This window comes from Scomber japonicus, chromosome 10 (assembly GCF_027409825.1).
Source record: "Scomber japonicus isolate fScoJap1 chromosome 10, fScoJap1.pri, whole genome shotgun sequence".
Lineage (NCBI taxonomy): Eukaryota > Metazoa > Chordata > Actinopteri > Scombriformes > Scombridae > Scomber > Scomber japonicus.
The window spans coordinates 24,263,897-24,288,520 of NC_070587.1; the positions used below are offsets into that span (position 1 = coordinate 24,263,897).

The 24,624-nt window shown below is 40.9% G+C and overlaps 1 pseudogene; it reads right to left on the reverse strand.

Annotated features, from left to right (window-relative positions):
- Positions 1–19,323: 19,323 nt before the first annotated feature.
- On the reverse strand, positions 19,324–24,624 carry LOC128366874 (uncharacterized; annotated as a pseudogene).

Consider the following 24,624-nt stretch of genomic DNA (forward strand, 5'->3'; position numbering starts at 1 on the left):
TTGTCTTTTTGTTTATTAACACTTTTAAATTATTCAATTGAAATATATAAAATCAACTTAAAGTGTACAATTAACATCTTCTTTTCAACATAATCAATGAAAAACAACTTAAAGTGCAACATAAAAAGGCATATCTCCTTCCTTTAAACATGGACCAATGACCATTAATAAAAAACAAATTAAAGTGGAACATAAGAAGGCACATCATCTTCCTTTAAACATGGACCAATGACCATCAATAAAAACAAATTAAAGTGCAACATAAGAAGGCACATCATCTTCCTTTAAACATGGACCAATGACCATCAATAAAAACAAATTAAAGTGCAACATAAGAAGGCACATCATCTTCCTTGAAACAAGAGCATTATCATCAAAGAAGAATTAAAGAAAGAAAACAAAGCATACATCAGCTTATAATTTTAAATTCTTTTTCAAAAAGACAAGGGTGTCTACATTGTCTGGGGAGAGTGTGGACCTCTTTGCAGTCACTATGTCCCCTGCTGTTGAGAACACTCTCTCGGAAGGAACTGAAGAGCCTGGCACAGCGAGATAGCATCTTGCCATCTTAGCAATATGAGGGTATTTACACTCATTGCTTTTCCACCATGTCAGTGGATCACCATCCATTGCAATGCCGCTTGCTGCCTGGTAGAATGCCACCTCCTCTTTGATGATGTCAGCAGGAGTCTTGCTGTCATTGTCTTTGCTGGCAAAGGTCTCTCCAAAAAGCTCTGCCAACGCCGACTTCTTTTGTGGAGGAGATGTGTCCAAGTTTGCTCCTGTTGGCTCTGCAGCTTGACCCTGCAGAAAAGAATAGGTCATTAATTAAACCTATTATTTATTTTCATGTTTCATAAACATGAAAAATGCGGCAATAACATTAAATGAATGCCATTATTACTGAAAATAAAAAATGTATGAAGATTTAAATTGATCATTTTAAAATAATGTTTTTTTCCTTTACCTCATCACAGTCTTCAGTGGCCAGACTGCTCACAATCTCAGTGGTGAGGTCACTGTATGTCCTCTGGCGTAGGTCAGGGTCTATGTGAGACAGGGACTTAAACCTCGGATCCAGGGCAGTAGATCTGTGGAGGTAGTCCTGTAGAGTAGGGGGTGAAGTGTATCTGGGCTTCAGGTCCTCTCTAATGGCAGTCTTGACATCTTGAGTGATGGTGCTGTCTTCCACACTTGGAGCCATGGATTGTAGAATCCTTGTTTTCAGCGGAAGGATCATTGACACAGATGGTGACGTTTCAGTGCTCAGCAGAGATGTAACAGTTTTAAGGGGTTTAAGCACCTGGAGGACCTCCTCTGCCACTCTCACATCATCATCAGAGAGGGTTATGATGTCTTTGACATTTTTCTTTAGGGTCTTGTCGGTCAATGCAGAGTATATAGCTGCCTGCTGCTCCAGATAACGCTCTAACATATCATAAGTGGAGTTCCACCTTGTTGGGACATCATGTATGAGCTTATGAGTAGGCAGCTTTAGCATTTCTTGCCTTGTCTTAAGCACATGAGCAGCTGTTGTGCTTCTGTGGAAGTAGGAAACCACCTTCCTGATCCTCCCAAGGAGGCGGTCCATCCTATTGACTGAGATTCCCTTCTGTGATGCCAAATTTACTACATGTGCAAAGCACCCTATCTGTGGGCCCAGTCCTGCCTCATTCACTGCATTTATTTGATTTTTGGCATTATCAGTTGTGACTGGGATATTAGTAGTGGGCCTCTTTATCTTCCATTCCTCCACTGCTTGTGTCAGTACCTCCGCAAGGTGACTGCCTGTGTGACTTTCGTAGAGGCGGCGTGTCTGCAGCACCGGACTTCTCATCTCCCAGTCTGCTGTGATGTAGTGAGCGGTTATCGTCACATAGCTCACCGTTGCCCTCGACGTCCACCCGTCTGTTGTGAGTGCAACAGAGGGTGCTACAGCTAGCTCATCCACCACCTTTTTCTTTTCCTGCTCATACAGACCTGGCACAATATTGTCGCTGAAGTGGGTGCGCGACGGGATCTCGTAACGTGGCTCGAGCACGTTCAGCATGTGTTTGAATCCCTTGTTTTGCACAACGGAATATGGCCTCATGTCAGCACCTATAAACAGACCGATAGCGTTTGTGATGGCTTTAGCCCGGTCTGATTGTGGAGGAAGGGGCTGCTTAAATGCCGCGGTGATGAGCGGTTGTTGAGCCGCTTTTGGTTTCACTCCTGTCAGTGAAACACCGGGGTGATGTCGCTGTAAATGCGTGGCCATGCTCGATGTGTTTCCACTGTTGTATGGCTTTCTTGTGCCACAGTGCCTACACACCGTCACGGTTTTATCCACCAACCTCTTTCCTTCTGCATTCAATTTGACCGGGAAGCCAAAATGCTCCCAAACAGGGGATTTAAATGTGGGGCATTCAAGTTCTTCTGTTCCTCCGCTCGCCATGACCACGCTGTGTTGCAGGTTTTTCTTTATGTTAGCAATCGTTATGTCAGCTACGTGTTACGTCTGTGTGGTAGGCTAACCTAGGCGACTGGTTTGTGTGGCAGCGCGAGTATAAGGAAACAGACGTAGCACTAGAGGCAGCAGTTATCGTTACAGTAGTCACCGAAGTCTAGCCTACTTTTATTTTCCATGCCCACTGTTCTACATGTTGTACACTGAGGACAATAAATCACAACGAGCCATAGTTTGCTTATTGAAAAGGGAACTGTTGCAGACTTTTACCCAGAGCGTGTTAAGTAGCTCTGTCCCTGGAACTAGCAGGAATGGTTACAGCTGTGTGTGGACTGAACATGCGCACATTTTTTTTTTTTTTTTCATAAATCAATCCGCGTATCATGCGTGTGCCGAACCGAAATAGATGGTCCGAACGGATCACGGACCAATGATGATCCGTTGCAGGCCTAGATGGAGCCATCAGCAGACACACCCAAGGATCCTGAAGTTCTTTTTTTTGAGGCTATAAGTTGAAAAGACAAAAAAAGAGACCCATTACAAACACACATTATGTCATATAACATATTGTAGCAAAACGAGTAACAAACCAAAAAACCACAATATTAGGAATACAGATTATATATAATCATTTATATTTTTGGGAGGATGCTTGATGTTATCGGGGTGTTTTTTCAGTGCCTTTTTGAACTCAGTCTTGGGGAGAATTTTCCCTACTCTTGTGTGCTCTCCCATCCATGGTGCCAAAGTAGAGTGTCCAACAGAGTTACAATTTGGGTTTGCCACAGATGTTCCTATTAATAAAAAATACAGTTTTTGTCATAGTATACATTAGTTAAATGATTTGTTAGTGCAAAAAGTGTAAAAGTGTAAGGTTGATACTATTGTGGTTGAAATGTTCAGTTTTCTATATTTATGATTGTATAGCACTGTCCATAATTGGTCCATACCTGATATGAGTCCTTCGGCTACCAGTGACTTGTCCAAGTCCGACCATGCCTTGACTATGTCAACCTCAAGGTCTTTCTCTGAAATACTCTCTGGATCTGGCCTTTTGAATGTCCCAACTGCAAATTAAGTTTTTCACACAATTACAAAAGCACAGCAACCACAGAAACATTCATATAGAAACATAGAGTCACTAATAACTTCTAATATGTAATTCCAAAAATTAGACCACATTTTCCATAGCAACATTCGTAAAGAACATATAAATGATTTAAATCACTGTCCACCTAACAGACTTGACACAGCCACACATTTGTATCTGTAAGTCTGTTGTGAGAATCTACATCATTAATGTAATGTTACTATGTATGAGAACATAATGAAAAAATATTCTTACGTGGGATATCAAAGGCCAGTTTCCAATTGGCATCAGCTACCACCACAGCTGGATGGTGCCCACACTGGTAGCAGGAAAACTCAAAATTGAAATCAGTGAGTGACAGGAAGTGATGAAAAGCCTTCCTCACAATTTGGTGGTGGTATCTATTGTCGTGTAAGAATGAAATAGTGTCCAGCATACGTCCACTGGTCGTCTTGTTCTGTAATGAATCAACATACAAATATGATATCTGTTATCAATTACTCACTGACATGAATGCTTGCTGAAATTTTATGGCCTAAATGTTTTTATGATTTCCTTACCGCTAAACCAGACAGCAATAGTGCACACAATGGCAATGTCAGGAGGACGCGGTTGTTAAAGTTGCGAAATCCAGAGGTATATTCTTGGAATCTCACAATGTTGCTGCATGCTGGGCACTCTTTGACAGCAACAGAGATACCTGTTAATTGAAAGAAAAGTATTTCAAAAATCTTAATAAAAAAAGGACAACATTTAATTACATATATATAGCACTGTACATCATTTGCCATAACAGCTGTCATTTAATATAAATATGAATGTGATGTCATGATGGATACATTCTTGCAAAAGCATAGATTTACAGTTGTTATAGACTAACCTTTTTGGACATAATTGATCCCACACACCACAGCTTGAGTGGTTATTGTTTTGTAGGGATTCAAAGCTGGATGGGTGGGACCAGGACAGTAGGGGCAAGTGTTTTCTGTAGGGACAAAACACGGTGGTGGTTGCTGCTCCTTTGTCCTCAGCTCCACAGGCAAATCCTTGAGGGATGGGATGCGCTTCTGTGTGATTAGATAGTCCGTCATACTGCAGATTTCCTTAGTGTTCATATGTTGTTGATCACAGCTGATGCTATTTTCAACTATGTGACTTTCCAGGTCATCGATATCTTCAGTTTGAATGTCCAGTGTTTCCATTAAAGTACCAGGAGACTCCTAGAAAATCCACCACATGGCCATCTTGCGGTGGATACACCGGTGTGAACTCCCAGTCCCCCGATACTGACAGTTCCACTTTCCTCCAACTGTATCAAAAGTGACTATAGTTCATCCAAATTGACACCAGTTGTCAGTCAGAGATGTGAAGACAGAGAAAAATACCCACCGTTTGGAGTATCCACAATCTTCAAAAACAACCGGAAAAACACTGTCCAATCCAAGATTGTTAGCAGCCTGATTGATGTTTTCACATCTGACACCCCACTCAGAGGACATAATTCCTTTACTCAACATGTCTTTGAGGGAGGCAGATGTGAGGACTACTGGCTTGGCATATGACTTGGCATTGCTTGTTCTCTCTAAGTGTTTGCATTCCTTCCCAGGATTGCCTGAGGACCATGCAATTTGCATGAATTTCCTACAGTTTGGGACCTCGCTGTCAATTTTTGGTATGATTGTGGACTTGATAACATGAATTGGGAAAACAGGGCTATGATCATACTTAGGTGTGACATAAATCCCATTTCTTATGTCAATGCAGATCATGGGGGTACTGTCCAGGCAGTGTACATCTCTGATATGCCTTTTGAGATTTTTGGAAGAACTTAGCTCAGCTGTACAGTGGGGACATGACACCTTTTTTGTTTTACAGTCCAAGCTGTCTGTGGGGTCTTCTGTTACATTGTCGGCTTTTCGTTTTGAAGTCTTTGTCTTATCTGCAAAAAGAAAAACAAAGACACGGTTGTAAGTGTAAAACATTAAAGTATGGATAAAAGATGTTTAAACCACAATACTAAAGCTACTGTCTTTCTGCCCAGAGACAAACTCTAGATTTTATATCAGGGAGCTACAATCTAGGACATTGCTGAGGAAGACACACCTCTCATGACCATCAGACTAAACAATTGTGAAATTATGAAACAAAAATTTTAAGTGATAAAATTTGATATTTTCCCTAACATAATAATTTATTTTACAATAAATTTCATGCTCATTTTTCAAAAGTGGAGCAATAGAGATGATTTCTGCATGTATAAAGGTAAAAGAAGAAATTGAATATCAAGCAAGGGCATGCTGTTAAGACTGCTGTCAGTCAATTTGTGCTGCCTGTTAAGTTATACAGCCTACAGTGCATTCATATGTATTGCTTGGTTGATGTCTGCATAGCAATACGACTTGTATGAAGAAAAGCTATTACAGTGAGATAAATATTTTCAAAATAAATATTATGACAGACTTATGTTTAATGGGCACTTTTAATATATTACACAACATCTTAAGAAGAAAGAAGGAACACAGTCATCCTCCTGGGGGCTGAATGAGGGACTCTGTGCAATGTTATTCCAAGACAGTTCATCTGATATTAAAGTAATACATTTACCTTGTTAGAAATTAAAGTAATTTAAGTCTTCCAATACACAAAAATAAGTTACTGTCTGGACACACATAAAATCTTTTACATGCTATGCTGTATTATTATCATTACCTGCATCAAACAAAACAATGATGCATTTTATGAAAAGCTAATTTAATGAAGAATAATGACAAATATTTAATGTCATGTATTACCTCTGTTACATTCCTTTCGGTGCCTGCTTTCCTCTCCCCTCCCTGTGTTTCTCCTCCCTAGGGGTGGGTCCCAATCATGGGCAGCTGCTGCAGGGCACACACCTGAGGCTCATCTCCAGATCTTTGCCGTTATCCCCATGACCTCCTGCCCTGTACGTTTCCTATCCTGGACCCGCTCCACCTCATCACCTGTCTGCCTTTACCTGGCCTCCTGTGTCTCCCAGCTACAGCCACCCTCTGCCTGCAGCCCTGCTACCCTCCCACCTGTCTCAATAAACCCACATTTTTTTGAGCCTTAAGTCTGTGTGCTGGTCCAGCTTTGTCTCCTTGTGTCACAACCTCGTCTTTGGCTTGATGCAATACCTGCAGGAAAATAATGGAAAGAAAATTTGATTACCATTACGATCATGTAATTGTGTAGTTCATAACATCAAAGTGGACTTAAAAAAATAAATAAATAAATAAACACCCCAAAATTAAACAAATCTATATAACAACTATTTTAATACTTTTAACTATTTTAAGCAATGTTAAAGTCAAGCCAGATTATATCTTTCAAATAATATAATGATTCCTGCCTCTTCCACACAGTGAGGCAAACAGATTATTATGGGGACAGAAAATTTCAGATTTTCAGTCTGTGATGTTTACACACATATCAGCTAACTAATAAATTATTTTTATTTTGATGGGCTTACTGCTTTGTTATGTTGATTGACATTGAGATTAAAATGTGTGTAGATGCTGCAGCAGAACACCTACCATGTATGACTTTTAAATGTTTAATGAAGTTGCATGGCCGTGAAAGAGTCTTAAAATTACAAAATGGACAATGGTAGTGGCTTCTGGATGTTTGTATTTTCTCCTTGCAGAAGCAGGCCACCACAAATTTATCTGAAAAAAGAAAATGGTCAAAAAACAACAAAACATACAAAAAAAGTCAAAGTTTGAAAAAATCCTACACCTTTATTGTTCATTTGTACCACATACCTTGATTGTTTCCAATCAAGGTATGTGGTACAATACCTTGATTGGAAATACCCAGACAGATGCCAGTTTCCCTGGCATCTGTCTGGCAACTGCCGAAATACCGTAAGTTGCCCTGGCAACTGACTGGCTGCTGCCGAAATACCGTCAGTTTCCCTGGCAGCTCATCCAAAATACCGTCAGTTTCCCTGGCATCTGTCTGGCAGCTGCCGAAATACTGTCAGTTACCCTGGCATCTGTCTGGCAACTGCCGAAATACCGTAAGTTTCCCTGGCGGCTGACTGACTGCTGCCGAAATACCATCAGTTTCCCTGGCAGCTGACTGGCTGCTGCCAAAATACCGTAAATTGCCCTGGCATCTGCCGAAATACCGTCAGTTTCCCTGACAGCTGACTGACTGCTGCCGAAATACCGTCAGTTTCCCTGGCATCTGTCTGGCAGCTGCCGAAATACCGTCAGTTTCCCTGGCAGCTAACTGACTGCTGCCGAAATACCGTCAGTTGCCCTGGCAGCTGCCAGTTCTGCGGCAGCTGCCTCGGCAGGTCATCCGGCAGTTGCCACCGGAAGTGCCGAGACTACCTGCCGCTGCCGCAAAATGCACTAGCCCTTTCTCTACATCCACTGCGCTCTGTTACCGCCAGGTCAATTGTGAAGGCTTTGTCACAGTTTATTTCTATTTTTGGTATTCCCAGGGTGATTCAGAGCGACCAAGGTTCTAATTTTACATCTCATCTCTTCTCACAGGTCCTCAAGCAGCTTAAGGTGAAGCATAACCGTGCGTCGGCGTACCATGCGCAGAGCCAGGGGGCGTTGGAGCGCTTTCTCCAAACCTTAAAATCTCTGCTGCGTTCTTATTGTGTTGAGCTTGGGGGGGATTGGGAAGAGGGCCTGCCGTGGCTGATGCTGTCAGCCCGGGAGGTCGTACAGGAGAGCCCTGGATTCAGTCCAAACAACCTTGTTTTTGGTCATACGGTGCGGGGTCCGCTTGCAGTCCTTCGAGATGATTTGGCTGAGGTTGATCCTCCTCGAAATATGACTATGTAAATGGATTTCGTCATCGCTTGTTTACAGCTATTGAGCGGGCACGCAAGAATTTGGATGTAGCTCAGTCTAAAATGAAAACTCATTATGATCGTCGGGCAGAGAGACGTCAGTTCAGTCCAGGGGATCAGGTTTTGGTCCTGACTCCAGTTCTGAATTCTCCCTTTCAGGAAAAATTCACAGGCCCGTATACTGTGGAGCGGCAAGTTTCAGAGTTAAATTACTTAATTGCCACTCCGAAGAAGAGGAAAAAATCCCGTCTCTGTCATGTGAATTTATTGAAGCCCTACTATTCTCGTGCTGTAACAGTTTCCAACTCTCACTGTTCAAATGTTAGCCCTGCACTCACTGTTGATTCTTTGTCTCCAGGTTTGGCGTCTACTGCCTTGGGGCTGGACGGGGAGGTAGAAGTCAGAGCACCAGTGGTTTGTGGTAGGCTAAGAAACTCAACAAACACACAAACGCCGAGTAATGGAGTCAGAGGTACAATATATGTTAGATAACAATATTGCAGTCCCATCACCTTCTTTGTTGGTTGACAAATCTGATAAATCGCCCAGATTTTGTGCAGACTATTGGAAAGTAAATAAAGCCACGAAACCAGATTGCTATCCGTTACCTCGAATGGAGGACTGCAGCATTGACCAGGTCGGTGCAGCTAAATTTGTGAGTAAATTCGACCTTTTGAAAGGTTATTGGCAGGTGCCTCTTTCTGCTCGTGCTCGGGAAATTTCAGCTTTTATAAACTGGAATACTGTAATTGATTTAAATAATTGAACTTGTTCACCAGCTAGACACAATTTTTCTTCATTGATGATTAAATATTACAGTCGGCATAGAGCAAAAGGTGATCTAATCCTCTTAATTGGACCCAAATATCTAATTAGGGGAAGGAAACCTCTCCATAGACTGCTGATGTCACAACAGCTGCCTCAGTACCTTTTTCCCATCCTGCCTCTGTCCCTGCCTTCAGCCACTCTCACACACTCTCCAGGCCTCTGAATTTTCATGAAACTCTCCGTTCACACCTTTCACAGTCACCTCATTCCCACACCCACCTGTCTCATGCTTATCCAGCTGTTTGCAGTCTACATGAGTCACAGGCTGCAAATACATCTATGCTTAGCAGTCTAGTATCTATTTGAACTGAGACTCCATTTACACCTGGTATTAAAATGTGTTCAGGATCTAGATACATTATCTGGATAATGACATCCAATCAGTTCTTTGTATTGTACACCTGTTGTTAAAATGTCTTCTTGTTTTATCAGCTGTTCCTGTCTAGAGATCAGCTCTTAATTTTCTCAGTGGAGCTGGCAGAAAGCCTTTACAGATCTTGCTTTCACTGGCAAGAAGAGCTAAGTGACCTTTAAAAATGCTAGGTGTATCGGGAAAAGGATGTTAAATCAGTGTATAAATGAACACACACTGTGATTAGAATGTGATCGGATCAGTAATTTAACATTTAGAGGCTTTTGGCTCATCTTGTGATCAGCTCTCATCCAGGCACAAGTCTGACAGATATGCTTAGCTAATTTGCAAATTAAAATGTAATCATAATGCGGCACAAGTGAGAAAACCGTAACACATTTTAATACCAGTTGTAAATGCAAAAAGCCATGAATTGAATGTCATTGTTCAGATAATACAACCAGACTCAAAACACGTGTTAATACTGGGTGTATATTGGAACATAGACTCAGCAGTAAAATATTCATATGAGATGAGAATTTACAAATTATATGAAGAAACAACTTCTCAAAAGTTCCTGGGATTCTGGATTGTTGCTAAAAAATAAACAGATTTGGTTGTGATACACAAATTAAAATCGGGCACATTTTGTTCTGTCAACTGCTGGTGCGTCTTAAAAGTTTTGCAACATGCACCTGCACGATTATATATAAACTCTCCATATTTCACTGCTGTTTCTCACTACTTACATCCATGAACTTGAGCCATTTTGTTCTGCATATAGAAAGGAAAACTAGGTATCAGTGCTGATGTTTGCAAATGTGTCCTTTTACACAGGAGAGAACCTGGCACTCCAAGGAAAAGCCACACAATCATCATTGTATTCATTTCTGGGCAATGCATATGCTATAGATGGGAATCGTGCCAAAGTGTTTTCTGTTAAGATAACCAACAGAGATGTTGTCCCAGAACGACTCAATGGAGCTGAGATCCGCATTGGAGATTCTCTTGCAAACAATGGAAACAACAATCCCCGGTAGTTTACAGTCCATTCATTAAAATAATACTATGACTAAGAGTTTGTCATTAAAAGATATTTATTATTACGTTTGTTAGCAGTGAATTATATTCATTTTAACTTTTGAAAACAAAAAATAGTATCCATGTATTGAACCGATCATTAAATAAGTTAATAAGTTAGTCTCTTTATTTTTCTCCTAGGTGTGCTGTGATCACACACATCCCTGCGGGTTTTACCCAAACGTTCCAGTGTAACAGGATGGACGGTCGCTATGTTAACATACTCATTCCTGGAAGAAATGAGTATCTGACCCTCTGTGAGGTGGAGGTGTATGGCTCTGTATTGGACTAGATCTGATGATCTAGATGATCTAGATCTCATATCTTAAGTTTCACTTATGACATTGACAATATATTATAGTTAGATGACAGTAAAGCTGCATTAATAAATGTTTGATCACTAGGGGGCAGAATAATTCCAAAACATGCTGACAAACACAACCCCAACATCATAATCTAGTCCAATAAAATTGTTATGGCTAATATGTTAGCAAACAGTTGCCCATTCACACATCCTGTCAACAAAAACATTAGCATTCATTTGGAGTCATGTATCTGCTTGCAGGATGGATGTGAATCCATTATTCAATCTACTTTTAGCTCTACAGTTCATGACTCCTGTGAAAATATTTGTTCTACAGCTACTAGATGCTGGATGAAGAGCTGAATTTGTCATACTTCCTCCCATACATGATGTAATGTCGTCTACAAAACGTATCTTTTGTTCTTGATTTCACATAATTCTAGTTTTTCTGTTTTTAATCTCTGGGTTTGGCACCTGGACATTGGCTCTGGCAATTACCACCTTTTCATCTATTATTCAATTTGTTTGAATTCATGTTCAACCTTCAACCCGATAACAAATGTACACCTATCATACGTTGACTACATATGTGTGTATGCCTTATGCCTTTGTCCTTCTTTGATTCTGTCAGTAATGTTGAAACACTAATCTGCTTGCATTATTAAAGGCTGCATATCAATCAGTGTGCTCCTGTCTTGTGTACTGTGGGTTTATCAGAGTCTTTTGAGTAGTGACAACAAACCATACAAATATCTAAAACCAAAACAAGGGGCAAAACTAGCTAAAAGGCTCTGTTGACACTAATTATGTGTTATTCACTATGAGTGATGCTTCCCCCATTGTATATAATAATGCCAAAAAAGATACTGTCACAGCAAATGAAATCTGGCACTTTTTTATTTCTAATTCAGTGAAATCGTAAACATGAAGCCAGATTAGGGATAAAAACCAGTATATTATATGAAAAGTGTCCATGTTGAGAATAAATCATATTCAGCACAAGGTTTGACTAATATTAAAATCTAAACATTATGAAACATATTTTATATATATTATTATTCATATATCCTGTTTCATTATGTTTTTGAATTCCATACACATAACATTATTGTAATTTGTTTAGTTTCTAGTTATTATTTGTAGTTCATTCAAAAAAGTAGCCATGAATCATGTTAAGGGATTATCAGGAATTAACCCAGGTCTTTCTTTCTCAGTGAGTTTGACAAATGAAGTCACACCCTCCTCCCACCATAAAAAGAGCAGTGTGAGTTCTGGTTCTTTGAGTGAGCCAGATCATTTGGCTCAGTTTAGCAAGAAGAGCGGGCTCTCAATGAATTACTTCTTCTGGCTTTTATATTTTTTTCACCTGTGAATGACCCCCCAACACACACACACACACACACACACACACACACACACACACACACACACACACACACACACACACACAGGCTGCTGCATAGAGTTGGAGAGATGGTTGACGTCTAGCATCACCTAGTGGTCACTGCCTAGATGACACACAGGTAATAATTTAAAAGTAAATTAACAGTCAGGAGACAACAGATGTTCCATAATTCATATTAGAGCTACCCTTACCTTTGTTACATTTTTACACTTTTTTCTGTTTAGGTTAAAATGCTATTAATAAGGTAATGGCACTCTAAAATGTTGGAGAGATCCACCAGGCACAGAAACAAAACATTATTCCATTCTCATAATATTCAGTGAAAACTTGGAAACCTGGAAGAGTCTGTTGTGGGTCCACGGCATTATAATACGTCCATGATACACGGAGATAGCTGTAAACGGACAGTAACAACTGACAATGACAGACAAAAGCGGGACACGGCTTCCACCTCCAGCCGCTCCCACGGGGAAAAACGAAAGTATATTAAAAAAAGCCACCACAAAGAAAGAGCTTGATGCAACAAGAGCTAAAACAAGAATCAACATTGAGTCTGATGAAGCTTCATCCAGAGCTAAAAAGGGAGTTTCTGCTTGAAAGGTATTTTTCTTTTGCATAATCTAACATACAACATCTGTAGCAGGGTGTGTATGTGGTCTGGAAACAATATAACGAACAGTAACGTTAATCACCATGGCAACAATGGTATACTCTCTATTGAGAACAGCAGAGCGAGGACTTTGGACCTGAGCAGCGTAGTAAATTACTTTGCTGAGCGCAAGACCCCTAAGATGAATAAACAGCACCCATTTTATGGATTTTGGTTTTTGAGCCCAGAGGGTTAGTCGTCTCCAGATCATCAAAATATAACTGTATCTGAAGGGCATTTGGATCCTTGTTGTATAAGACATGTCTGGCAAAGTGAGCGCCATCGCAGTAGTCACGTATCTTTCCGTGAGTACTCTTATGAGAGTCCAAATATAAGGACTGCATTCGCTCATTACAGAAAATGAATTTCAAAGTCTCAAGAATGGAAATATACTGAAAGGTATTAGCTGTTAGTGATTGTTTGACTAACCCACCTCTTCTAATGGTGTCAGCTCTATGGCCTAGGAAGACCTCTGTTGGCTTAACAAGTGAGTATTCACTCTCAAAATATTTAGTCATTTTGTATGGGTTATTCAAATCATCAAAAACATTTCAAATTCCTTCATCAGTGACACAACACCCTCATTGTCCTCTGATATTGACAAAGTTCTCAGCAATGACATAGTAGATTGTTGAAGGCTATATGTTGTTCTGTCCAACAGTTCTTTAGTGCAAGTTACACTCCTTTGTACATCACTTAAAGTTGTATTTGAGGCAGAGTACATCTGAGCAACAAAAGTAGCTGCATAACTAGTCAGTGAAGGACCCCTGTATGCGTCTGTATTTGTGGCATCAGATACTGCATCATCTGCATCATCAGATACTGCAGTGTCTGATATATGACCTGCTTCTGTGAAGTTATTTGTTGTTATGTGATCTGAAGTGTGGTCAGACAAACTGCTTGCATTATCAGATGAATGCTCTCTTGAAAGATGTTTTGACAATGAATTAAGATTATGATAGGTACGCTGGCAGCCATTTTGACTGCAGATAAGAGTATAGTTCTGACTATCAGATAAACAATGTACAATGCAGAGATGCCAGTGAAGTTTCCTGGTCTCACCAGGAACTGGCTGTTTGCACACAGGGCAAATATACATACTGACATTCTTTAAGCCAAAGCCTGGACTTTTCCAAGGAGTTCCAAAACTTTGGGTCGTCTAACAGTCTTTGTCAATGGCAAGTCATAAATAAAGCAGGATAAGCAACGTTGCATACCCAGTAGAACTTGAAGAGCTTGTCCAAAGCACAAGTTAAGCTGCCATCATGCAGTGGAATTGTGACTCTGTCATTTCTGGAAACAATGACGAACTGTCGTGCTGGGCTCGTCAGATGGCCGATGCAGACAAGCTCTGGCTGCGTCCTTTAAGACCCCTCATCATAAGTGGATAGGGAGGAGATGCTCGTCCCATGCTGAAATAAAGTGTACACATTTATTATACACATCATTCTGACCTGGAGCCTATTCATTATGTTCCTTCATGGTGCATGTACACTACATACCGGCACAAAGTTGATAAGGAAAGAAATGGCCGACTTCACACTGCATCGGGTTGAGGCTGATCCCCTTCCTGACGCAGTTGGTGGAAGTAGGTGAGTCAGAATCTGTAATGTACTGTAGCATACCTCATCTATTTGAAGGACATAAGCAAAAAGTTAAATATGTCAAATATGTTTACACAAAAAGCAGAGGCAAAGCATTCAAAAAATGAAAATTGTTTACCATCATTCTGGTCTCCAGCCTGATCAAGTAAGGAGGACACGACTCCCTTCTCTAGAGCAGCAATCTTCCTCAATTTGGGGATGAATGATGACTCCCACCTCCTAATGAGCAGCTCTGCCTTCCCCTCGAACATTTTCACAAACTCTGCATCCAGCTGATACGGGAAGTTTAATTGTGTAGCCCTAGATTTTCCTCAGAGGTCTTCACACAGTATCATCACATCCCCTGTCCTTACGCCCTCATATTGACTGAGGAAAACATGCTAAGAAAACCATTAACGGGAAAACACAGGAAACCTCAGAGTGGGAAACAGAACAGGACACCTCACCTAAAACTAAAGACATAGATGTTGTTTACACACAAGAAGAAAGTTTACCCCAATCAAGCTTGCTTTACAAGAAAAGCAAAGAACAAATACATATCAATAAAGAAAAGACTCACCAGACTCGGGACGTCTATAAACCGAGGATACTGTTGGACAATGTCTGCAACAGTCGGAGACTGGGTGCTGATCCAATTTCGGCGATGGCTGAAAGTTTTTTCCATTGCAGTCTTTATTGGTCTCATGTTCTCTGGTGATGGTTTCATCCTTTTGATGATTGACAACCATTCACTAATTTCTTTATCATCTAATGGCTGCACTGTAGATGGTTGCACTATAGATGGTTGAGCCAACGCAGCATTACAACCCTCTTCTAGGCTTCGTCTGATATTTCGTAGCCTCATTTCTATGAATCCCGTATGTGACAAAGGGTCATAGAAATGTTCCTATTAAAAAAAAAATATATACAATATAATATACATATACTGTTCACTTGCTAGGAGAGAGTTAGTGAGAGGGTGGGTGATGTGGGAAGCCTACTTTTTGCTGACCACTACACGCTTCAGCTAATTCAATGCTTTATGCTTCCCATTTTGGCATTTTGTACTTAATCCTTCTTGGAGTCTCGTTTGCACTTTATCCTGACAGTCACCAACAATATGTATATTCAAGAAGCATGGCGACTACTACTGCTACTTCTGTGGGATTTCGTTATATCCTCTTATACAAACAAGAAATCCTAAGTATTTCTCATGGAGTGCAGCTAAAAACCAGAAAATACTGACTAAACTAAACCTCCATAGATCAGAGAGAATATACTTCACCAATTTTAAATCAATACTTACAAATCCTTCACCATCTCCACAGACCATCACTTTCAGTGACGGGAAGAGTGTTGTCAATGATTTTGCCAAAAGCAGTTTCTCTGGTCCAGAGGGATAACTGTAGAGCAAAACAAATGATTTAACGACAAGTCCATCACCTCTGGACATTATTTACACATTTCATGTGCAGATGATCCAATTCAGTTTTTACATCCACTTGAATAGATGTGGATAAAAATAACAAAAGGGAAACTGCTATACATCAAAACAATGAATATCTATAACTTACAAGCCATGTTTCTCGACCAGGTCACTGACACTTATGTTTACGAGCTTTCTTCTGGTACTGGTTGATAGTGTTTCTGTCTTCTCATATTCTTTAAGGACGTCTTGAGCCTTCTTTTCCATAAGAGACTTGAGCCGATCAGCAGTCAGATCTTTCTATGAGACACAAGAACAAACATGCCTCTCAAATAAGTTGGTTAGAATGGGGAGTTATGCAGTCATTAAAAGATAACCAGTCAAACCTCAAACTGTAGGAAAAAATGTCACCGCCATTTGAATAACAAAACTCCAGTGTTAATGATATTGATTAAGATTCTCTTCTATTCATGTCAAACAATGCCACTATTGTGCACGATTGCTCACTGGCATCACGATCTTGTGTCATAAATATATCTATTAAGGGAAGTGCTATTGATTCATAATTCAAGTTAACATTCCAAAAATAGCCATAACATGAGATCCCTCAAAATACTCACATTTTCACTGTCAGTATGTGGTGCTACACACTCCACCAACTCCAAATGGATCACAGTGGATACCCATACTTGGAATCTGTCATAATCCTTAAGATCTACGCTACTGTCACAGTCAATGTAGTCTTTGAAGTCACTGTTGTAGTGTAGAAATCGTTGTAATTCCACTGGGTGAGAAAACTCGGAGTGACAGGCTTGTAAAAGCTGTGAAGCACTGCAAACGGAAAAAAACTTTTATGCATTTTTCTGTGCCATCTAAGTATACTGAAACAAGCACTTCCTTGACTGTTGGTCCAGGGTCCTGCAGCTGGCTAGGGTAATTTTCTAGCAGCTCCATTTTCACTGGAGAGGAGAAAGAAACAGACAAAAAGAAAAAAAGATCAAATATATACATTTTAAAATATCTACAGGGTACACAGATGATAGCAACAAATTGATCATGTGACATAAACCTATGCATTAAAATGCAATAACATAACAACGTTGACATAACAATGAGCATACAATATGATATAATAATATCATGTATGATGCTATAATATACACACACACTAGGGCTTTTGCCCAAAAATCATATTCGTAGCTCGTTTCTTTATTAATATTCGAATATTTAAAAGTATTTTGACCATTAAATGCAAGCAGACTCCGCACTCAAGAGGGCAAGTTCCATTACAGCCCATGGAATGAGATAGTTGGCAAGGATAACCGTAAATTAAATGAGAACCTGTTACACGGATTCACCTATTGTTGACATCTTAAAAACATTGCCTTCTGCAGACCTAGAGCAAGCGTTTCGTGTAGGCTAATTGGTGGTGGTGGTGGTGGGGAAGGCAGTTTTTTTTGTTCAGTGTAACCTACACGTTGGGGTGCTTCCAAAGCCTGAACTAGCTTGCTTTACCGACCCATTTTATACAGTTTATTCACGCAAGGCAACACTTCACACAATTTCTGCCAACTGTAATAACCACAGCTTAATTCAAAGTGTGAGCAGGTGTTGCACCCAAGTGAGCTACCTAGCTAGTTGAGTAGCCTACACGAGAAGATAGCTGACTAGCAGTTAGTTGTCAATTTGTTCAGTAGGCTAGGCTAATCCCACAACAGAATTTCCCAATCAAATAAATTCACGTATGTCCTATAAATCTCTGAGCCTGCGAGAAGACTTGCGGTACTATTTGTAAACTGACAGCAGTTCGGGTTTGCTGGCACCCTAGCTAAGTTGATATGACATATTGAGAGCGCAGTTTCAAAGTTGCTTGCGACAGAGATGGGGGACTCGAGTCTAGTGACTTGACTCAAGTCAGACTTAAGTCGCCAGATTGAGGACTTGTGACTTGCTTGATCAACAGTGAGAAAAGACTTGACTTGACGAACCTGGCAACCAGTAATCTCTCTACTAGGTGATGCGCCCGCCATCTACAGTAGAGCGGTGGAAGATGGACAGTGCTACCAGTTCTGCTGCTACTGCAGCCAGTGTTCCCAAAATCATAAAATTTGGATTTAAAGACTATTCAACTCAACAAAAGCAACGGTTCGCCGTGTGCAATGTGTGCAGCGCAAAAATATCCGACACATCCAGCACCACGTCAAATTTCATCCGCCATTTCCGACTACACAAAGAAAAGTAAGTCTCTAAGGTTAGCTAATTTCACATTATTTTTTAATATAACGTTAGCTGGCAGTTAACATCCCATCTCCATCAGTCAAACGTGACAAGACACACACACTCTCTCTCTCTCTCTCTCATACAGACTCTCTCACACACACTCTCTCTCTCACTCACTCACACACACACACGCACACACACACACACAATCTCTCTCTCTCCCCCTCACACACATTCACAACATACAGTATGAGAGAGTGAGGCCTTTTTGAAAGAGTAGTGGACATAGAAGTTGTATTTGTTCAAGTTCATTCCTTCTTGCACTTATTTGTCTTTTGTCTTTTGCAACACATTAAAAAAAAGACTTTGTCTTTTGCAACATATTGAAAAAAAGGTTGTAAATAAAATGAAGTGGTTTGCTGCTGTTCCCAAGATAAACTACTGTGTTAAGTACTCTGTCTGGTAATTATTGTTTGGTACACCAGGCCCTGTAGTCGTTCCTAGTAATTCTGATCCTGCTGGTCCTAGTGAGTATTTATAATTATCCTTTAGCCTTATATCCCCTCCCTCTATTTGTTAGCCCTTTTGTGCAAAGGAGGGCTACATAAAACTTAAGCTGCAGTCTCTTAAAGTTTTAAGACGGTTGTCTTCCAGCTTATTATATTTCTATGACTTGACTTGTGACTTGCTTGACCTAAGCTATGACTTGACTTGACTTGACTCAACTCTCACAAAAATGACTTGGGACTTGCTTGAGACTTGAAGGTTAAGACTTGAGAATTGCTTGAGACTTGCATATGTGTGACTTACTCCCATCTCTGGCTTGCGATTGTGTAGGCTACATAGCCTACGTTTAGAGGTTACGCTAACGTCACCTACAGAAGATGACCTTGCTAATAAGCTCACGTCACGATTCTCAACTTCACAAGGCGCGAAGTTAGCTAGCACTAGTTAGGCTACATTAGCATTTAGCTGCTAGTTAGCTGCACTTCAGCGTTGCAGTTTTCAGACGGCTGACGGCATTTCGACGATAAACATTAACCAAAGATCTTCAAGCCTAGCACTACACCCCCGCTTAGCTCATTTAGCATAAGTAACTAGCTGGTCTAGCAGTAATTCGCCTTGGTGTGACCGCGAATATCAATCATTGTGTTGGGGGGACGCTGAGGTAAAGTCACCTGTGAGAGGTCGGGTTAAGCCTAATTTATAGCTTATTGAGCACTTTTTAACCACTTATGTCTATAATTGAAACATAAACACACAAAATCATCCACTTACCTGTCCATTTTATTGGTCCTTTCAACCGTGTCAAACTCCCTGCTGTACCGGCGTTGCTCCTCGTGAGATGTCGTTAAATGTCGTTGGAGGAACTTCTTGGCCGATAGAAAAAAAAAACTTGGCCATAGGCGTTTTGTGATTGGTCTTGATGTTGACACATATTTTGTGTTGTAGAAGTTAAATCACGCAACACATTATTTGCAGAAATTGACACAACATGTGTTATTTGGCTTTCTACACATTGAATGTGTAAGAAAACAACACATTCTTTCTTAGAGTGTAGGAACAATGAACGGTTCCAAAACGTTAGCCTTATTTTCACACTACGCAAAAAAGAACATATCCTCAATATTAGACTGAAAACCTGAGCATTGATAAATAGTGTAAATCTCCAAAACCCGTAGGCGTGGTGGAGTCGAGCACACACATCCTTCGTTGTTTAGGCTGGAGGGTCTGTGAAATGTATAATATCATGATAATGGAAGCATATTTGTGATTATGACAGCTGATTTCCCTGCAAACATCCTTTCCCTGCAAAGCAAAGACGACAAGTTTCAAGTACTTTCACTGATCAAATATTTTACTACATAACAAAAATAATCCACACATACCCTGTGTCCTGCAATTCGTGACACCAGCCACAAACAGCAGTTGATGATCTGTAACATAAGAGCATATTATTGTATGAATTGTAGACAATTACACCTGAAAGACAGTCAAATAACTTTGTGAAAAGTGTACTAACATTTGCCTCTACTTCTCCGTTTAACCCAAGTCCGAGGAAGTCCAGCCTTTTTAAAACCGAGGTGCCCACAACACCCATTACCTGATCCTTTGGTTTTTCAATATCCAACACATTGTTGAGCTGAAAAATGACAATTACATGAAAAACACTATGTTTAATGTTGTCTATACAAAATACATATAGCTACCCATGTAACTTGTCCTTCATTCTTACCTGGAGATCAGTCACACTGCTTCCAGCAATTGTGTGGAGCATGTGCTTCATGCCACCACAATCTTCACTGCACAATTGAGAACGACCTGTAAGAGAAGCCCAATTAGATGAATGGCAGCATAATTCAAGTAGTAACAGCCTACCCTCTTCACAAAATGCATTAATCTCCATACTTATTATGGGGATGGAAGTGGTCGTGCTCCCAGAGGCAGCTGATGGTGTGGGGATGGAAGCGGCCGTGCTCCCAGAGGCAGCTGATGGTGTTGGGATGGAAGCGGTCGTGCTCCCAGAGGCAGCTGATGGTGTGGGGATGGGGGAAGTCGTGCTCCTAGAGGCAGCTGATGGTGTGGGGATGGGGGAAGTCGATGATGTGGGGATGGAAGCAGTACAAGTTGTGGCTGTGGCTGCTGTTGCTGTTGACAGGCAAGGCAAACAATTAAGATCATGACTTGTCAACACCGGTATGCATTTACCTATTCAATAATGTACTAACTGGATTTAAAATACCTAAAACCACAATATACTGTGCAACTACATACCTGTAACTGTTTGCCCATTTGAGTTCAACTGTATTTCCAGTCCTCTCCCCAAGGTTTTCTTCATGTCATCAATCCTCTTTGCATTGCGTCGAGTGTTATAATGGTGCAAAATGTTCCTCATTAGAAATATATGGGATGATGGGGTCATCATATTTAAAAAATGATTGTTCTTCCTCATTCCACCGAAGAGCTGCTCAGCACATTGACTATTGACCCAGCCACATAACTCAGGAACAAGTTCTATTTTCCTTTTTGTCTTTTGTGTTTGCCTCATGGAAGCGGTCATACAGAGCATAATGTTCTGAAGATCCTGTCAGAGGGTGGCCACCTACATCTGGCTCTGGCTTCTTTGTCACTAGCCACGGCGAGCTGACTTTCGCATGACTTGCAGAGGCCAATCTGATATTCTCCTCAGTAGCATCCATCAGTCTACCCTCGTGAGGACTGAAGGGCAAGGACAGTGGTTCCCTAATGTTTGTATGTGTTGCCAGTCCCCTTGCAAAGTCATACAAAGTCACATTGGGGAAGTGTTTCATTGATAGCAGCAAATCTGCGAAGTCTCAAGGGCTCTCAGCCCTCAGGTTAAACTTCACACCATACACAACAGTGCAGGGGCATGTGACAACAGCCTATCCACCTTTTGAAAGAAGGTTAGCATCATTAGGAGTACACATTCAAAGTAAAAACTAATTAATTACTGATGGAAACACTTGTGAATATGAATCAACTCACCAGAGGCCCCCCAGACCTTTGAAAACACTTTGTCATATGTTGAGCGGTCCTGCATTTCTGTCCTCAACCTCATAACTAGGTCCATCCTGGAGCCCTTGGAGTCTATGCCACATTCCTTGCAAAGACTATGCACAGCTTCCATCTAAGATGTTTAATAGCAGATATTATAGTCCTGATGGATTAAACAATTACCTAACCTAAGAAAAAAACAAGTAATGTTACAGTGTAAATACCTTGAGTTTAAGAATCTCATCAGTGAGTCTTTCCTCTGTAATCGAGAACTCTGCTGCTTCATTTAGGTGATGTGGTTTGTGGACTTTGTTGAATTCAGTGTTTAAGACCACATCTGAATTTCTTGTGTGTGGACCAATCCGTGGTGCCCAATTATGGTAACTGGGTCGTACCACAAAAGGGTTCTGCCTGTTACCTGGGGAAAAGAAAAAACACTCAGGGTCCCGTAACATAAGATTAAATGAACACAAATCAAATTATCCTTATGTCTTTAAGGGGTAAATTATGAACTAAAGAAAATGATACCTCCAGATCTGCCACCCCATGTTATGGCTATGGGTGACAGAGGGTGAAACAACCAACCAACCAGTGAGAGGGAAGAAACAGGAAGTGATGTGAGGTAAAAGAAAGTGGATAAGCAGAAAAATCTCCACTGCATCTACACTTACTTGGCACTAGTCCACGACTGACCATTTCCAGTGACACGGACTGCCAGAACTTATCAGCATTTACTTCTCCATCATAATCGGGGGGCGGTTGCTCAATGCTGCTTACCAGAAATAAAAACCAGGACAACAAATTACAAGTGCTGATATACTTCATTTACGTCTGGTGGAAATAAAGTCGACATAATACAATTGTGTAAAGACTACTTTTAGGCAAATAATATAAATTAGGGTTAAACCATTTTGATAAATGTTGTATGATTTGCAAGATAGAATATGTCTGGTACATCTTCTCAAACAAACATCAATGAAATGTATGAAATGAAAATAAATAAGGATGATGATGTGAAGTGTTTGCTTACCAGGCATACTGAACACTCCTTTCTTATGTAGATCCATGACAACTGTGACGGGATGGTAACCACATGTCACACATGAATATGTATATGTGTGATCTGTCATGGCTTCATAATGGAGGTATGCTTTTAATATCCTCTGTTTGGACGGGAAGGATTTTCCACAGGTCCTCTCCAGCACGTCTACTGCGCTTCCAATGGACTGGTGGGTCTATAAGAAATAATTTAAAATGTACAACAGATTAGGCTTTTTACTAGTTTGTTTAGGTTTTGGATAGAATTGAAACTTTGTGGAAATGTCTCTACCTGGAGAGTGTTTTGAAGGAATACACAAAGATGCAATGACAGAATGGTATGATCATCAAAGTTATGCACTCCATCACTCCACTCCTGGTAGCGGTAGACCATACCACAGGTAGAGCAATGTTTGCAGTACGTTGATATTCTTAGAAAGAAAAACAAAACAAATAACAACAATGGCAAGTTGATATGTCAGCTGTTGGCAATCTCAATGTTTGCATGCCCTGGACAACATTTAATATTAACATTCATTACTTTAAATGTTGCTGTTTCAGCACATTTGTGAAACATTAGGAAGAGAAAAAAAAATACCTTCCATTGTGTCTGTCACAGTCACAATTCTGGCTTTTGACATGATGAGCTGTGGTTTGCCAAGTGGTGTCTGGCCTGCACACTCTGTGCAGATGGTCTCAGTTGGGATTAAGTGCTGTGGAAAGTCACTTTTTGACTGTAGTAGATCAGGAGGGAGATTAGCAGGAATTTTCTTCCGGAAGATGTATTTAACCATTTGGGACAGCACTGGATCCTCTGGTGGGTATTGCGCTCCTTCCAGTACCAGTTCCTCCACGTCCTCTGCAGCATTTTGACTGGATTCAGTGTTTTCATCAGGGATAAGACTGATATTTTTAAATAGGTCTGGGGCCATCTGGAACAGATGCCACTTGGCAATGCATTTATGGATGCATGTCTGTCTGGCCTTTGCACATGGGCAGCACCATTCAACTCTATTGCTGTCATATGATACCATTACATGACCTAATCTACTGTAGTAGGAAATGGATGGCTCATACACAGAAATACATTTTTTGGTGCGGGGTCCACCAGCATCGACCAGACAGAGGCACTCCCTTAATTTTTGCCTCTTCTTGACGTTGCTGGCATGTTTGTTTTTTAGAATCACCAAACCACTTGTCCTGCACCATTTGCTGCAAAATGTCTCCCTCAAGTGCAGTGGTGTTGGTACTGGCAGGTGATGACACTCAAATGCCATCAGGTTACTTCTTTCTGCAAACTCTGCATTTGCCTTGCACAAGTCAATTTCACATGTAACCTGTTGGTTGGTGCCAGCAATTTTTTTAATCACGTGAATTGGATTGCTCGGCCCTGTGAATGCTCTTTTCACTGCACAAATGCCATTTTGTGGGTCAACACACTGGCAACTTAAATGGCATTCAGCAGTGATGTCCTTTGATCCAGTGTGTTTCCTCTTCAAATGCATCCTTAAATTGCGCCTATTCAATGAAAGATCACAGTGTACACACTGGATTTTTGGCTGCTGTCGTCCACGCACGCAAATTTGTGGCTGGGATGCTTCTTGTGTGGCAACAGGGGCTGTTACGGGGCTTTGTGCAAGGGGGGCTGTTACGGGGGTCTGTGCAAGGAGGGCTGTTATGGGGCTTTGTGCAAGGGGGGCTGTTACGGGGCTCTGTGCAAGGAGGGCTGTTACGGGGCTTTGTGCAAGGGGGGCTGTTACGGGGCTTTGTGCAAGGGGGGCTGTTACGGGGCTTTGTGCAAGGGGGGCTGTTACGGGGCTTTTGGGAACAGATGTTTTGCTGCAGGTCTTCAT